The sequence below is a fragment of the Delphinapterus leucas genome, chromosome 16, assembly GCF_059928025.1.
Source record: "Delphinapterus leucas isolate spDelLeu-1000000601 "Yukka" chromosome 16, BTC_Dleu_Yukka2, whole genome shotgun sequence".
In the NCBI taxonomy this organism is placed as follows: Eukaryota; Metazoa; Chordata; class Mammalia; order Artiodactyla; family Monodontidae; genus Delphinapterus; species Delphinapterus leucas.
In genome coordinates, this window is record NC_143144.1 from 59,039,951 (window position 1) to 59,058,107 (window position 18,157).

An 18,157-nucleotide genomic window follows, 5' to 3' on the forward strand; every position below is an offset into this window, starting at 1 on the left:
ACAACCACTGAGCCCGCACGCCTAGAGCCCGTGCTCCGCAACAAGAGAAGCCACCTCAATGAGAAGCCCACACGCAGCAATGAAGACCCAGCACAGCCAAAAATAAAATAAATAATTTTTTTAAAAAATTACGTGATTTGAGGCAAGTTACTTAACTTCTCTGTGCCTTAATTTCCTCACCTATAAAATGGGTTTAGTAATAGAACCTGCCTCACAGGATCACAGTGAAATTTAAATTTGTTAGTATACATAAAGCACTTAGAATAGTACCTTACATATAGTAAGCACTACACAGGGGTTAGCTGTTATTATTATTACTGTTGTTATCATCGTCATCTGCGTTAAAGAGGAGATTATGGATAGATAGTCTCAAAATCTTTTTCATAGGTGGGGAATGACTGCTAATGAATACAAGGTTCTTTTTCAGGGTGATGAAAATGTTCTGGAACTAGACAGTGGTGATGATTGCACACCTTTGTAACGTACCCAAGAAACCCCACTCAATCGCATACTTCAAAAGGGTGAATTTCATGGTTTGCGAATTATATCTCAATTTTAAAAACTGAGTGGCTCTCTTGTTTCAGAAACTGCTGTACTTCAAGCAAAAAATAGTGAAGGCATACATAGATATCCTGCCTTGAAAAAAGCTAGAAATTTAAATAGCCTCCCTATTTCTGCCCCACCCCATCCCCAAGTTTTTCCTGTACTTATGTTTTAAAAATCTGTCCTCGCTATTAGCTGCAAATGGAGGGTAGGTAATACAGTGTTTGATTATGTGGCCTTTCACTGGGCATGGCTACATAAAGGAGTAAATTTAAGATGAGAAATCATTTTTGCTACTAAATTGTATTAAGTAATAACTACATTCATAACAGTTAACAGCTCAGACTTAAGTCAGAGAGAATTAGGTTCAGTTTTTGGCTCTGCCGGTTGTCAAGCTATGTGACCTTGGGCAAGTCACTTAAACCATTCTGAACTTTTGTTTCCTCATCTGTAAACTGAAGATAACAACAGTAATTTATTTCATGGTGTGTTATGAGGATTAAGTTTGATCATATAGGTAAAACATTTAATACACTTCCTGGTAAATAGTAAGCACTCAGGTATTTTGTAAATGTCACCTATGAGGATTGTGGTGATGGTGATGGTGATGATGATGAAGGGGGAGGAGAAGGAGAACTGTCATCGTCCCACAGACTGATTGTTACAATAATACAGATGAGGCAGCAACTTCTGGGTGGGGTTAACTGCTCAAAACTGTTACTGTCTTTTTGAGAGGAAGGGGGAGTAATGTGACTCTTTGTTGTTACTGGTCACAAGGACATAGCAATTGACATCCCCTTCTACCCTAAGCTCTAAATGAACTGTGTATTCCCACAAGGATTTGGCAGCAGTTTCACTTACAAGATCCTTGCCTATGGGTCTAAGAAAACCTTTGCCAAATGCCTTCCAGGGATAGAAGAGGAATATGAAATTAATTTATTTACTCTTCTAAAAAAACCCTCTACTTCTAGGAAAAACATTAACACTATTGTTCAGTCCTTCAAACTCATCTACCTTTGAAAAATTGTTCTTCCGCTTGACATTTACAATTTAAGATTGCCACTGCCCTACTTTAGACTCTCACCATCTTTTCTTTGGGACCATGGCAATAGCTTCCTAATTAGTTACCTACCAGTCTTATCTCCCTCTGTTCTATTTTCCACACTGCAACTAGGATTACTGTTTTTTAATACAAAATCTCATAATTCTTTACTGCTTGAAGTTCACAAGAGCTTCCCATCCATCACTGGTAGGAAGTATCTAAAACTCCTGTGCAGATCATACAAAGCTCTTCATGATCTGGTCCCCATGCATAAGTTTGGCCTCATTTCTGGACATTCTCCACCCACCATACACCCTAAACTCTAGCCTCATCAAAATACTGGCAGTTCTCTGCAAGGCAGTACAGCTTTGTAACACATATTATTAGAACACAATACATCTACAGACTGCTTTTCAAACATACTATCTCATGTGTGTGCTCTTGCTTCCTGTGATCAGGGTGAATACGAAGTGCTTATTTTTGTTAACTGATCACTGCAAGGAAGAGCAATCAATAACTAGCAAATCACTGACATTTTTGCCAGTGTCTGACTGACACTTTTATTGTGAATAATAATTATATTTTACTTTTTAAGTATTTGGAGTAACCAGAAGAGAATGTTGACCAAGCCTGATTCCCACCTATGGAATATAAGAACAAAGTTTGAGGGACTTCCCCAGTGGTCCAGTGGCTAAGGCTCCACGCTCTCAATGCAGGGGGCCCAGGTTTGATCCCTAGTCAGGGAACTAGATCCCACATGCTACAACTAAGAGTTCGCATGCTGCAACTAAAGATCCTGCAGGCAGCAGTGAAGATCCTGCGTGCCCCAACTAAGAGCCAGTGCAGCCAAACAAATAAATATTAAAAAAAAAAAAAAAAAAAAGAATAAAGTTTGAACATACTGGTAAAATTCAACACAAAGATTTCCAGTAATTTACTGTTATTAATTAAAGCAAACCTCTTACTTAAGATAACCAGTTAATCTCAAAATAAAAGTATAAGCAGGGCTGTAACAAATGTATTAAATGTCCTTCTCATCCTATGTTAGATTTTTAGCCTTGGTTTATTAACTGTTCGGCTTTAAAACTAGATGAAAATACTGACATTGAGATACTTTATTCTTACAATCATCAAGTCACTAAATAAAGCCAAATATAGCGTCACACTTCAACAACTTTCATTCTTTTTACTTTAATATTAACTGATTACCCTGCAGAATTATCACAGTTGACTAGCAGGTCAAGGCAGCAAGACTACAAGAGAAACAAAACAAAACTGGACTTCTTCATGTCTACAGTGGTCCAGATATTATAATTACTGAACAACATCTAGACAGTGGCAGCAAAAAGACCAGGTAATGTACACTATAGGTTTGAAGACCATATGTATTAGTATTATGCTCCACAGTCTGGCTACATGCTCAAGAATACAATACAGGACCCCCAACAGGAACTAACAAAGGTCTGGTTTTAATGTAAACTCACTCTCCTCTTACCTGATCCTCCAGGGGTTCTGTTTCCTGATAAGCAGATCTAAACTGTAAGACGATAATATCCCAAGGAGGTTCTGGCACTGAGCTCCAGAAATCCTTAAAGCAACAGACACGTCTAAAAGAAGAAAACCAGACCACTCACTCGCTTCTCTATTCTCTTCTTTGACTCTAGGGAACACGAAAATGCCTTGCCAAAGAGAAGATATAAAGTTCCTTCTGAGGCAAAATGTTTTTAAATAGAGATGGTCTGCTGTTGATTATGTCATTCCCTGTCACCTGGAACATTTTGGAAGACTCCTTGGAAATGACCTCTGGGCCAGACCAAGCTATATGTGGGCTGGTGAATCCTTTCTATTTATGGAGGCTGAATAACTTGGAACCTCCTAGAGTGACTAACAAAAATGTAAATTAACTCACAACAGGACAATAAGGTTGCATCACAAACCATTTTTAAAAATCCAGAATGTGGGAAACTATATGACAAAATTCTTTAATAAAATAAACTATAATCAAAAATTAAAATGAAGGGCTTCCCTGGTGGCGAAGCGGTTAAGAATCCACCTGCCAATGCAGGGGACACAGGTTTGAGCCCTGGTCCGGGAAGATCCCACATGCCGAGAAGCAACTAAGCCCGTGCGCCACAACTACTGAGCCTGCGCTCTAGAGCCTGTGAGCCACAACTACTGAAGCCCTTGCGCCTAGAGCCCGTGCTCCACAACAAGAGAAGCCACCACAACGAGAAGCCCGCGCACCGCAATGAAGAGCAGCCCCCGCTCGCCGCAACTAGAAAAAGCCCACAGGCAGCAACGAAGACCCAACACAGCCAAAAATAAATAAATGAAATTTTTAAAATTCAAATGGAAATGGAAGGAAAGGGAACTTATCAATTAAAAGCTACTTAAGAAACATATTAGCTGAATGCAATGGGTGCCATTTCTTGGATCCTGATTCAAACAAATCAATTGTTTAAGAAATTGAGACAAATGGCAGAAATTTTGAACACTGACTAGTTTCTTGATTATATTAAGGAATTACTGCTGCTTTTTTTTAGGTGACACTAATGGTACTGTTGTCATATATAAATAGAAGGGAATCCTTTTTGTTTTCTAAGTCGCTAGAACCAGAGGATCTACAAAACGGCAAAGGGAGGTGGAACGCAGGAACCAACTCAGCTTTCTACATCTTTTTTTTTTTTTTTTTAACCTTTATTTATTTTTGGCTGTACTGGGTCTCCGTTGAGGTGCGCAGGCTTCTCATTGCTGTGGCTTCTCTTGTTGCGGTGCGCGGGCTTTCAGTAGTTGTGGCATACGAGCTCAGTAGTTGCGGCTCGCAGGCTCAGTAGTTGTGGCCCACGGGCTTAGTTGCTCCGCAGCATGTGGGATCTTCCCGGACCAGGGCTCGAACCTGTGTCCCCTGCACTGGCAGGCAGATTCTTAACCACTGTGCCACCAGAGAAGCCCAGCTTTCTACATCTTCAATTGAGTGTTGGATACGTGGACATTTATTGTATTGTTCTTTATTCATTTTTGCAAATCTTAAATACATTATTAGGAAAAGGTCAAAAAGCCAAAGAATGCTATCTGGATTTGTAGTTTCAGAGCCTTTCCCTTTTTGAGGTGCCACCCATTTCTGACTGTAGAGTCGACATAGGGTCTGGGGAGGAGCTCCCTGAGCAGTCCCAGCTGCAGACAAAATCCTCCCAGCCCCTTCACATCTCACAGAGCACTGGTGAGTAGTGCGGCGAACATGAAAAAAGCACAACTGTCAATAACCATGTGACCATATAAGTCACTCCTGTTCTTCAGTCACCTGCTTACCTGAGGCCTGCTATGGCACACTGGTTAAGAAGGTGGGCTTTGGAGGAAAATAGATGTGAGTTTGATTTCCTGTTCTATCACTTAACAGCAACATAAACTTTAGGGCAAGTTTCTTAACCAGTTTGTACCTTAGTTTCTCCATATGCAAAATGAGGATTACAACAGCACCTTCTTTACAAAATTGTTCTGAAGATTAAATAGGAATGCATTTAGTACTATGACTGGCCAAAATATTAGCTGCTGTTATTATATTATTGTTGTTGTTTTATATTCCTTTCCCTTCATTTGAATTCAGACTGCTAGTGAAACCAAAGACATATTCATAATTATAATTAATAATATACTTATTGCTATCATCATTGTTGTAGGAAAGAAAAAGAGACATATCTGATTAGAGGAGAAAATAGGGACATGGAAGTAAATTAGAACATATATGGACAGTCTGGATCAGATTCGAGGGCCAGGTAACAAGTGTCAAGCAGTAGAATAATAGTAAGCAAAATAATAGTAAAGTAGTATTTCAGGGCCATGACTCAGACAATGGTCTACACAAGATAGACTGGGTCTATGGCACTGGGCTCCAGAACAGCATTTTGGTGCATTTGTGGCAACCCAGTTTTTTTTTTTCTTTAGCACCCTACAGAGTGCTATTTCATATGACTGAGCCTTGCTTTACAATAAAGTGACCAGGTATATGCAGCATGACTATTCATCATGACAATTCTGAACCAGATCCAGAAATGAGACAGAAATGCCAAAGGTTTCTGCATGGCTGGGGATGGGAGGAAAGAATAAACTAGAAAGCGGGAGGACACAGGGTGTGAGGCTGGGAGTTCAGCACAACTCGGCACATTCACTGCAACTTTTTCTGCTGATGGGACAGATCATTTATCGTAAGAGAATCAATCACCTCATGAAAACAATGCAGAGTGTGTGCTGGGCCCAGAACCCATGGCTAGAGCGTCAGCAGTGACTATTCTCTCTGGGGCCCTACTCCCACCATGTGCTTGTCAGCAACACAGACACTCACACTCCACTTTCAGAAACCACAGACCCCACAGGAGCGGCTAAAACAGATGTAGAGAAATTAGCTCTGTGGCTGGGTTAACAGTTACGCTTACAAGGTCAAGGAAGAAATGGGGACTCTACTAGTTTATTGAACCCATGCATTTAAAGGAGGCTAAGAGAACTTTCTTCCCTTATCCCTCCCTTAAGAGTTCCCCTCTCTGTATCACAGAGCTGCCTCCTTACAGACTGACTCATTTTGTGGGTTCCATCTGTTGAGGGCATGCTTTGTACCAGGCAAGGCTAAAAGGTGCTTGGGATTTATCAGTGAATGAAACAAAGGTTCCTGCCCTTGAAGAACTTCCTCCGTGAGGGATGGGGAAGGCAGACAACAGCATTTTAGGAAGTGACAGGTGTTTTGGCAAAATGAAAAAGCAGGGTGAAGGGATGAGGAGTGAGGAGGAGAGGGCAGTTGGATATTGAATCTACCAGCTGATAAGAATGTTAACTTAAAAATTCTGTCACTTCCTGCAATTTATTACGACACTCCCTCACCAGTCATCACACTAGCAGAAGGTGATTAGGGAAACAAGACAACAGCATTGGGTTTATTTCAGGGTCAAAAGAAAATAAATACAACTATTTTCTTCATACTTTTTATTTTCTGAAAGATGAATGCAAATGTGGTCTAAAGAAGGAAGGTGCTAACTGAACTGAAGCAAAGTGACATCAAATAGACTTCTCCCCTTCCTCTCCTCCGAGCTAGTCTTCGGTCTGCTGGCATGTGGCCTATGACCTCTGCATACTCTGAGGCCGGGCTGCCTGTGCACTCCCACACAGCCTGTTCGAAATGTCCAAGTCATCAGCAAACTGTAACCCCAGCCCTATAAGCTAATCATATCTTTCTTATTGCTTTTTTTTGGAAGATCAATCAAAGGAAGACAAACAAGAGTTGATGGCCTAAGGCTGAAAAAGGAGGGGTGATACACAATTATATAGCCCAATGTTAGGTGCGTTCTCCTCCACAAAGTAGCCCCTCTATTCCCACCCCCCAAAGAAAAGATCAGAGAGAGAGAAATAAACACTTTAACAGGGGTTGATGCTAAAAGGCAGGATTAAAGATTTGCATTTCTACTTGCAAATTTTCTACAATTAAGAGGTATAATTTTTATAATTAGGGGAAAATAGTTAAAAACAAAAACAAAAAAACCCAATCATGAACCAAAAGAGATAGTCCTGAGACTCTACTGCACAACACCCTAGCAGTTATGGCTGCTAAAGAGCTACCTGCTGAACCATGTCAATATTTTGTGAGAAATACTTAGGTGAGATTTATACCCGGAGCAGAGAGTGATCCACAGAGTAAGGAAACTATAATTTTACATATCTTATATTTACAATCATGCTGACGACTACAGTTATGCTGAATATGGTGCTCTCATTCTTCACAACAGCTTTTTAAATTCTGACTCAAAGCAGGAGGAAAAAGCTGATCTAACGGTGAAATAAGCTTATATTGGAATTGTGAGATGTTTACCATAAATTTATATACATAGGGTTCAGAAATATTGAAGACTTTTATTAATCTTCTTATGCTTGAAGCTTAAGCTTAGCTTAGGATTTTGGGTTGCAGCCTCCTGATGCCATCTTATTTCTTTGGAGACAAATCCTGAAAGAGTATTTGACAAGGCTTAATACCCATTTATGATGAAAATGCTCAGTAAACTAGGAATACATAGAGGAGAACACCTTAACCTGACAAAGGTACACCTAAAACCTAAAACAAACATTCCATGAAATGGGGAAACTTTAGACTCATTCTCTTTAAGACTGAGAACAAGACAAAGATGTTCACTAGCATAGCAACTGTTTTGACACTGTCCTGGAAGTTCTGGTCAATGCTGTAAAGGAAAGATAAATAAGAAGTATAAGGATGAGAAAGGAACAACAAAACTATCACTATTTTCAAAGGATATGATTAACTATGGGGGAAAAGAAACAACAGAAAACAGGAGACTATTTGAATAAGACAGTGAAGCCAGGCTGTGAAATACAAGATCAGCTTACAATAATCAATACCTTTTCTCTTAAACTACCAATAGCTAACTAGAAAACAACAGTAATAGAAATAGACATGATTCACAATAGCAACAAAACTATCAAGTATTAGAAATTAATTCAACCAAGAATATACTCTTAGACCTTTATGGAGAAAACTTTGAAGTTCTAATAAAGGACTTAGAAATGAACTGATGAAGTATTTAGGGGTAAAGGGTCATGATGTCTGCAACTAATAACTCAAATGAGTCAGAAAAATGCATAGAACTGAAGAGAGGGAGTAATAAAGCAAATATGGCAAGATGCTAACATCTGGTGAATCTAGGTAAGGGATATACAGGAGCTCTTTGTACTAATCTTAGAACTCTTCTGTTAGTTTTAAATTATTTCCAAATAAAACAAAAATTCTGAAAAAAAATAAGCTGAGTAAATGAAGAAACACATTACATACTCTTGAATGAAGTAAGTTAATATCAAAAAGATGTCAAGCCTCTCCCAAATAATTGATAAATTCAATGTAATCCCAATAAAAATTCCTCAAAAAATTTGAGGAACTTGATAAACATATTCCAAATGTTATATGGAAAAATAATGGCACAGAAGTAGCTAAGAAAATTTAAAAATGAAGAACAGAGATGGGGCACTTGTGCCAGTCATGAGGATATATTACCAAATCACTGTAATAAAATCAGAGCAATAAAAAACAGAGCAAAGGGCTTCCCTGGTGGCGCAGTGGTTGAGAGTCCGCCTGCCGATGCAGGGGACACGGGTTCGTGTCCCGGTGCGGGAAGATCCCACATGCCACGGAGCGGCTGGGCCCGTGAGCCATGGCTGCTGAGCCTGCGCCTCCAGAGCCTGTGCTCCGCAATGGGAGAGGCCACAGCAGTGAGAGGTCCGCGTACCGCAAAAAACAAAAACAAACAAACAAAAAAAACAGAGCAAGAACTGACAAACTAATGTAACAGAATAGAGGCTTAGAGATAGACTGGTGTATCCATGGGAACCATATAGGAGAAAGAGGGTACCACAATGTAATGGAGGAAAGCATGGGGTTTTTGGATATGTTATTGGAAAAACCGGCTCATTAAATGGAGAATAATAGGGCTGGATTCCTATCTAACACCACGTGCAATGTGGGCTCTAGATGAATTAAAGAAATGACCTACGGACTGGGAGGGCCTTCTTAAACAAAACTTGAAAAACTCTAAGCCAAAGAATTTATTTACCTGATTACATTGAAATTAAGAATTTTTCTTGATGAAAGGACAACAAAGACAAAATTAACATATGAGAAGATATCTGCAAAGTTACGATAAGTGAACATCTATAAACTGTCTTCCACAAGTCAACAGCAACACAGATAGTAACTCCAATAGAAAACAGGCTAAGACAGGAATATAATTTACAGATGAAACTATATGCATAAGAGATGCTCACAATCATCAGTAACCAAAGAAATACAAATAAAAATGACAAGGTATCACTTTGCACCTATGAGATTATAAAAGGTGGAGAGCTAGAGAAAGCTGAGTGCTGGTTGGGACATGAGGATACAGGACCCCTCGAACACTTCTGGCAGGAGAGAGAGTGGTGCAGCCATTGTGGGGAGGAATCTGGCAGTTTGATCAAATTCAGGACATGCAAGCCTAGACGCAGTGATTCCCTTCGAAGTGTATATCCCACAAGTATATTACACAGCTTTATAAGTGGACAGGTATGAAGATGCTCACTGCAGCAATGTTTGTGGTGGTAGGAAGTAGAGACAACCTGAGTATCTATCACACAGAGAGGAGATAAGTAAAACTGTGGTTCACACACACAGCACGGAATATAATGCAGCATTTGGAAGCAAAGAATTAGATGTACATGTAGAAACACAGGTGTATCTTAAAAACAGTACTCAGAGAAAAAAGAAGCAAAATGAAATACATTACAAATTAAAATACATATAAAACAAATATCCCCACTTTGCAAGATCCTATACAGACAAAAAGAAACGTTATATGTGTTCAAATGAGCACCTGTGAAGCATGAGGTGAATGGGAGAAGGGAATTAAAAACAAAAGAAATCTTTTAGGCTCCTTGCACGTTAAAAAAGAATTCAAATGACCTATGATAAAAATAAAATTAGAATTGTTTCCTTCCCCTAAGTTTCCAACTTTCCTAACAACAAAAGCAACTTTGGTTGCCAGCTCTGTTGATGAGTAACAGCTTTTCATCCTTTTTCAAGCAGGAAGGGAAAAATTCAGGGATCAGCAGAGTACTAAAGGGATCAGTGGAAAATAGTCACGAATCAGTGTTTTTGTTCTCATGACCTGACAACCTGACTGAAAAGACCCCATTACCTCTTGATTAGGAGTGATTCAGCTCAAGACACGTGGCTGGCGTCAAGTTTTCATGTCCTTTGAAACTATTTACTTTCAGAACCTCTTCATATACAATCCTTTGGCCTCCTCACAGTGATTCCACACTATTTAAAATCTAAAAATCTAAAAATCTAGAGCTAGAGAGCACCTGGTTATCCTACAGATGAGGAAACACAGGCCAGAGGAGGATTGCGGTTTAGGGTCACACAGCTGGTATGAAAGGGAAGCTCTTACTGACTGTGCCCTTGTCCCCCTTCTGTCTCTCTGGCCCAGCAGCCAGAGTGATCCTGTTAAAACATAAGTCATCAGAAGCTTCTCTGTTCAAAACCCTCTACTGGCTCCCCCCTCACTCGGAGGAAAGGCCAAAATCCTTACAAAACGGCCTACACTGCTGTGCCCCTCCCCACTCCCACCACCTCTCATCTGCTGCACTTTCCCCTCGCCCACATGGGGACCGCCTGGCCACTGTGACCTCATCATCCCTCACACATGCCAAACATGCTCCTACATCAGGGCTTGGAACTTGCTCATCCCTCCGCCTCCTGCTCACTCTCTCATTCCTCTCAAGTCTTAGATCAAAAGTGATTACAGTAGAGGCCTTCTCTGACCACTGTGCACTTTGTGTGTACTCCCCCCGCCCCACTTTTTTTCTCACTTACGCCTCCTTCAGGTTCTCCACAGCACTTACAATCGTGTGACCATGATCCATTCACATATTTATTTCCTGTTTGCTTCCACACCACCAGAATACCTACTGCTTGAGGGCAGGGCTTTGTCTGCTTTGTTCACAGCTGTATCCCCAGCACCAAGAACAGATACAGGTGCTCCATGACTATTTGTTGAGCTGTGGTTTAACAGCTCTTTCATCACAGAGCTGATCTGTGATCTGATTTCATGACTGCTACTTTAGACCTTTCTGCCTTTCCAGGCAAGAGACTGATATCTTATAATTAGCTCCTGGCCAACGAGACTAAACGAGACTAAGTTATCCAATCTTGAAGATTAGTTTATTCAGATGTTTTCCTAAGCAAGGCATAATAAGAAACTATTTAATATTAATTGAATTTATGTTTAAAACTTTTCATAAGTATTCTGAATGAATTTTAAGGATGCTTTAGCTGAAGATCAAGAACAATTGAGAATTTCAAAGCAGATAATCTTGTAATAATGCTGTGGGGTAGGTAATACATTAACCGACTTCAGAAATGACAGAATGATAAACCCAGAAAAAATTCAAGCCTTATACCTGGCAGTGGGTATGCAAGCCTCCATTTGCATTGTAGTTTAACTGCTTTTATTATTTAAAAAAGTTCCCCAAATTTAAAAAGTACCTGTAAGCTGAACAATCACTGAAGTGTCTGAAATTTGAGAAATCACTTTTTGCTTATTTAGCCCAACCTTGATAAAGTGAATGGGAGGGTTGAGAAGAATAACGCATGTGAAGATTCACTATGCATTCTGCAGAAAGGGTTTCCTTCTGAGGCAGAGAGAAATGAGTTTACTGGCTCTGGAGGTTTCCTAAATTGCAGTCTCCAAGTTTAGGGAAAATAAAAATCTAAACACATTCCATTTAACCCTTTTTCAGAACGAGAGCCTCATGGAGTCTTGCACTATGTTCTAAAAATGAACACCCACTCTTAGTTTTTAGGAGATCTAAATGACAATTCAAGAATTATGATTTATCATGTGCTTTAAGAGGAGAAAAAGTAGTGTAAGTTCAATCAGTGCTTGAGAGAGGCTCTGAATTGCCTCTTTCAAGTGGATGAAAAAGGAATGTGAAAGGGTCTCTCAAGGTAAGAGGGACCCTAAGAAGAAAGGACCCAGAAAAGAAGAAACAAGAGATGGGAAAGGCTCTGCTTTGGGGCTGCAAGACAAAATAACTTGAACATATTTGGACAGATTGTCTACGAAGATTATTATCATATCTCAGTTGAAAATTCACACAATATGAACACTGTATAAAAAACATCTTATCACATTTTCTGAGGCAGAATGTTCTCGGCTTATTGCAAAAGTTATCTGTGTGCTGCACAGACCCCATCCCCAGGCCAAATTTTAGCTATTCTCCACCATACACAAAGCACTCTATTCCAGTTTCTGACTTTAGTGACTTTAACACTGAGGTAATTTGAAAACTCTCTTTTCACTTATGTTAGCTCAATAATGATAAAGAGACTGGGAGCGTTGAGAACAACAGTGAATTTGAAGATTCACTATGCATCACGCAGAATTTTTTAAAAACATGTTTTCTCAAAACTTTGTGTCCTTGACACAATGAGTGACATATGTTTCAAATTAACACGTAAAAATCAGGGAACTTTGGAGATGGAAGGTAGTCTTAGAGATCCTTTGATTCAATAATTTAGAGAAAAACAGGTGCTGGGGATAAACTAACTTGCTCATCACCTGGAATCTATTCTATGCTACGAAAGTAATAAACGCAGCACCAACTCTAAGAAACCACACCTGTATGCTGGCAGGTACTTCACTTTTCGGTATACAACTACAGATTAATCAGTTCTGTAACTTCAGCTATACAAACACGTGAAGCTAAACTATGCTCAAACGCTAAATATTAGTGCTACCACTGGCTTGCCACATACCACAGCATCAGTGATTATGAAAGTGTTTAAACACAAGACGCTCACATTACTATAAAAGAATTACTGTAAAAATAGACCTAAAGGCAAGTTATCAACTACAGAATAATGCTGAGTGCCCTTCATTATTATATCAATATAAATGACATAGACAATAAAGGATGAGATTCCATTTAAAGTGGGGTTTTTTTCATTTAAAATTTAACTCTATACACCAAGCATTCCCCACAGCACCTAATTTGAAGCAGACCTGGCCTGTTTGTAACCCCAATATTCCTTTATTCAACTGACAGCACTGACATCCTTTTCAAGGTTAAATACTCTGAGAAATTGATGCCTGGTGGACATTAGTACCTGCGGCAGGAATGCAGGTGTACAAAACTCCACCATAACCAAACTTGCATCTCTAGCCAAACAGGTCTTACTCTTGCTTCGGTAAGCCATTTCCCCCTTGTCTCCCTGACACAGAATCACGGACTCCTATTCCGACTGAATGTGACTCTGTGCAAGCCAGAAGAATCTCTTCATCTGTTAAATAAGGGGGCTGGACTAACACTGGATTCTTTTCCAGCTTTCAAATTCCGCCTCATTGCCGGAGTGGCAGGGTGGTGCAGTGAAAAGAGCCCTGGGCTTGCCTGACACCATTTAAAAAGCCCACGTCTGCATCCCTCTGACTGCCGGCCCCCCGGCCTCCAACTCCCCGGCACCTCCCTGGGCCCGACTGACCTGGACCGGAGAACTCCGACGAGGGCCCGGCGCCCTGCTGCCCCTAGGGGGCTCCCGGCCGGGGCAGCGGCCGTGGCGGGGCAGGGGCGGCGCAGGCCTGGCCGCCCGGCGCGTTCCTCGGGGCGCGGGTCCCTTCCGCCCGCCGTCCCCGGACAGCGACCCGGGCTCCCCGCCCGGCCTCGCCCGGCCCCTGACCAGCTCTCCGCCGCCTGGCGGTCCCTTGGCGCAGCAGGCAGCTACGACCGCCTCTCCCAGGCCCGCTGTCACCTCCGCCCCTGGGAGCAGCGGGCGGGTCAATCCTGCGTGACTCAGCGTGGCGGCCCCGCCTCCGGCCTCCCGCCCAAGCTTCCGCCTCGCGCGGCCCGCGCGGCCCGGGGGCGCCACGCTCCTTACCCGCGCGCCCACCCCCTCAGGCGCCCGCCCCGCTCTCGCACTCCTTGACCGCCCGCCTTGGATGCGCCCGCCCCGTTACGTCAGAGGGGGCGGTGCCCCCGGACCTCCATTCTGGGAAACTGAGGCACCTGGCGGTGCGGCGCCGACCCTGCTAGGGCAGCTCGAGCGTTGGCTGCTCGCGGAGCGTTCAGTTCTACGTGCAGCTCCCGCTGATCGAAAGCTCCTTTCCTTCCTTGCCGATCCCTCAACCGCCACACTCCCGCTCCAACCTAGAAAAGGGTTAAATCCCATTTAGAGAAGCCGCATGCAGTTCCTGCCTGTGGTGCGGTCCTCTGTGCTGCCCGGAGGCAGTTTCCTTTATCACCTCACAAATACTCGGCGTTCACTTCGGTCTGTTCATTTTTTTCTGAGGAAAGTCTCTCAGGACACCTTTGAGAATTTAAGAGCAACGAACAGCAGAATGCAAGAACTAGGCAGGGCTGAGAGCACGCTTTTAACTCGTTCGTGAATCCTCGCGGGATTCCTTTTGTGTATTAATGGCCTCAAAGTCACACTGCTTGGTTTATTGCTTGAATTTCTGTGCCTAGTTTCTGGGATCTACCTGGGGGATGCTGAAGAAGATGCAACAAGTCTGTCACTGTGAACGTATAACAGATAAACCTCTACAGATGGTCCCCACCTAAAACTGTTGGACTTAAGATTTTTCCACTTTACAATGCTGAGAAAATCGTAGGCATTCAGGAGGAACCACAGCAGAATTTTGAATTTCAATCTTTTTCCGGGCTGGCGATATGCTCTAGGATACTATCTCCTGATGCTGGGCAGGGACAGTGAGGTAGCTCCCGGTCAGCCACAGGATCAGGAGGACAAACCACCGATACACTTACAGCCGTTCTGTACTCATGCAACCATTCTGGGTTTCACTTTCAGTACAGTACTCAATAAATTACATGAGATAACCAATGCATTATTGTAGAATAGGCTTTGTGTTAGATGATTTTGCCCAACTGTAGGTTAATGTGAGTGTTCCGAGCACGTTTAAGGTAGGCTAGGCTATGATGTTGGGTAGGTTAGGTGTATTAAATGTATTTTCGACTTAGGATATTTTCAAATTACCATGGGCTTAACCCCACTGGACATAACCCCACTGAAAGTGGAGGAAGATCTGTATTTCAAATTTTCCATCAGCTATTTCTCCTTTCTAGTGTTGTGTGTGTGTGTTAAAATACATGTAACATAAAGTTTATCATTTTTAACGTTTTTAAGTGTATGGTTCTATGGCATTAAGTACATTCACATTACATCACCACCATCCATCTCCAGAACTTTTGCATCTTCCCAAACTGAAACTGTAATCATTAAATGTTAACTCCTCATTCCTCTCTCCTGCCAGTCCCTGACAACCACCATTCTGCTTTCTGTCTCTATTAATCTGACTACTCCAGGTACCTCTTGTAAGTGGAATCATACAGTGTTTGTCTTTTCTGTTTGTTTGTTTGTTTGTTAGTTTTTGCCGCACAGCACAGCTTGGGGGATCTTAGTTCCCTGCCCAGGGATCGAACCCCTGGCCCTTGGCAGTGAAAGACTGGAGTCCTAACCACTGGACTGCCAGGGAATTCGCAGTGTTTGTCTTTTGTGATTGGCTTATTTCACTTTGCATAGGTCCACAAGTTTCATCCATGTTATAGCATGTGTCAGAATTTCCTTCCTTTTTAAGGTAGAATGATATTACCTTGTATGCATATACCACATTTTGTTTATACATTCATCTGTCAATGGATGTTTTCCATCCAACGTTTGCTTCTACCTTCTGGCCATCATGAATAATGCTTCTGTGAACATGGGTGTACAAATATCTGTCTGAATCCCTGCGTTCAGTTCTTTTGTGTATATACCCAGAAATGGAATGGCTGGGTCACATGATAATTCTATGCTTCATTTTTTGAGGAACTGCCATACTGTTTTCCTCCTTTGCTTTTTGATGCATGTGCACATTGTGGGCAGAAAACTTTCTGGTAAAATATCAATATTCTGGATTTCGACAAAACTGCCAGCAAATGCTTCATTTGCCTGTAAGATAGTGACTTTTCTTCTCTCAGTAGTAAGTAATTAACGTTACAAATCCATTGCCTTTATTTTTGAAGATACTGTTCCTATTCAGTTAACCACAATTTTGTTTGTGTTCTGGGGATATATTTTTCAATGGTTTTTGGACAGAGTCAAGTATGCCACATGAGGGAAGAGGGGTAAGTTGGGTGATTGGGATTGACATATACACTACTATATATAAAATAGATAACTAATAAGGACCTACTGTATAGCACAGGGAAATCTACTCAGTACTCTGTAATGGCCTATATGGGAAAAGAATCTAAAAAAGAGTGGATAAATGTATATGTATAACTGATTCACTTTGCTGTACACCTGAAACTAACACAACATTGTAAATCAACTATACTCCAATAAAAAATTTTTTTTAAAGTATGCCACATGAAAGCAAAATGAAATTAAAATCAAGCATTTCATTTAAAAAAGAAAACAACTGGGAATTCCCTGATGGTCCAGTGGTTAGGACTCCACACTTCCACTGCCGGGAGTCCGGGTTCGATCCCTGGTCAGGGAACCAAGATCCTGCAAGCCGTGCAGCATGGCCACAAAAAAAGAAAAGAAAACAACTTTGGATGTCTTAATGTACACCCAGCCCGACTGGGACCTGTTCCTTTTACCTAAAAGAGTCAGTTTCAGAATGATCTGATTACTGAATCTAAATCTTTGGAAGTGGGTTCTTTGGTGGGTACACTAAAGTTTAAGAACCACTGCCCTAGGGCATCGTGAAGATTCTGAGTCATCAAAATAATATTCTTTCACTCATCAACAAAGATTTACAATGCAACATTTGCAATGCGACCAGCATCATGCTGGATGTTTGGGATTCAGCCTGACAAAGACAACCGATAAGCACCCTGCTCTCATGGAGCTCACATTCTAGAGTGGGGTAACAGACAATAGATAAACAAATGGTAAGCCAAATCATTACAGGGTATGGTGAATGCTGTGAAGGAAATAACCTAGATGATATGATAAATTAGATCATAGAGAATTAAACCCTAATGCCCTAGGCACCCATTGTATGTAATGAATTAACGTCTCTCCCATGCAAGGGGAATGGTACAAGTTATACACAGTCCTTGAGAGAAGTGAGTACAGAATCACTGTGTTCTGTGGTTTAGATGACGATCTGGTCTGATAAGGGCCAAAGTAAGAAGTGGAAACCTTCTTTGAATATAGTGGTTGGTGGTCAGGGAAGTCTCTGGGGATATAACGTTTACTTGCGACCAAAATAATGAGAAGGAATCAGCCGTGTAAAGAGCTGAGGAAGTACCTTTCCAGTGGGAGAAACTGAAGGTGCAAAGTCCTGAAGTGGAAAACAACTTTCTCAGTTTCAGAACAGAAGAGAAGGCTGTGTGAGAAAGAAAGCAAGTACTATGGGATGAAATTATAAAACAAACAAGGGTGAAGATAATCTTGGGCCTGATGGGCCATGATAAGGAGTTTGAATTTCATTTTAAGTCAATGTATTGATACATTATAAAATATCCTCAATTGAAGGGACTGAAATGAAAAGGATCAAAAGAGGTAAATGTACGTGGAACTTCTTTGTTAGCAATAATAATAGTATCTGCATGTGCAATATTAAGAAGTTTGTTTTTTTCCCTGGATAATCTTCAATAAACCCAAATCAATTCCTGTGCATTTTGATTAATCTCATTGATCAAACTTATTTAGGCGTGTCATCCTCTGATCTCACGTCTGAACTTAAATCCAGCGTGTTAGGACACACTCAAGTATCCATCGCTGTTATGATGGACTGCGTCACTAACAGTGTCCATGGTTTTGCTGCAAATCAAAGGCAACTCCCCAAGGTTTCCCTCTGGAACAACTTAGTGGTAGAATATAGAAGGCATAGGTTTAGGCTTCTATGTCAGAGAAAGAAGAGATAGCACTTGGAAACGCTAATAACTATTCATTAAACTGGTGCCAGAATGCACCGGGACAGAAAGGAGGGGACTCTAGTTGAGTGGAGGAGGGAAGGCTGGGGGAAGTCTGGTTCTCCC

At 41.4% G+C, this 18,157-nt stretch overlaps 1 protein-coding gene across 11 annotated transcripts in view; it reads right to left on the reverse strand.

Annotated features, from left to right (window-relative positions):
* DNMBP (dynamin binding protein) overlaps positions 1 to 13,922 on the reverse strand; it is a 117,013-nt gene extending 103,091 nt beyond the window's left edge. For 7 of the 11 annotated variants that reach the window (XR_016388142.1, XM_089898007.1, XM_089897999.1 and 4 more), the window contains exon 1: positions 13,650 to 13,920. The gene's annotated coding sequence lies outside the window, so the exon portion shown is untranslated. Of the gene's footprint in view, positions 1 to 13,649 lie in introns of all 11 variants that reach the window. The other 4 variants (XM_089898005.1, XM_089898001.1, XM_089898009.1 and 1 more) reach the window with 3 other exon arrangements.
* Between the last annotated feature and the right edge of the window lie 4,235 nt (positions 13,923 to 18,157).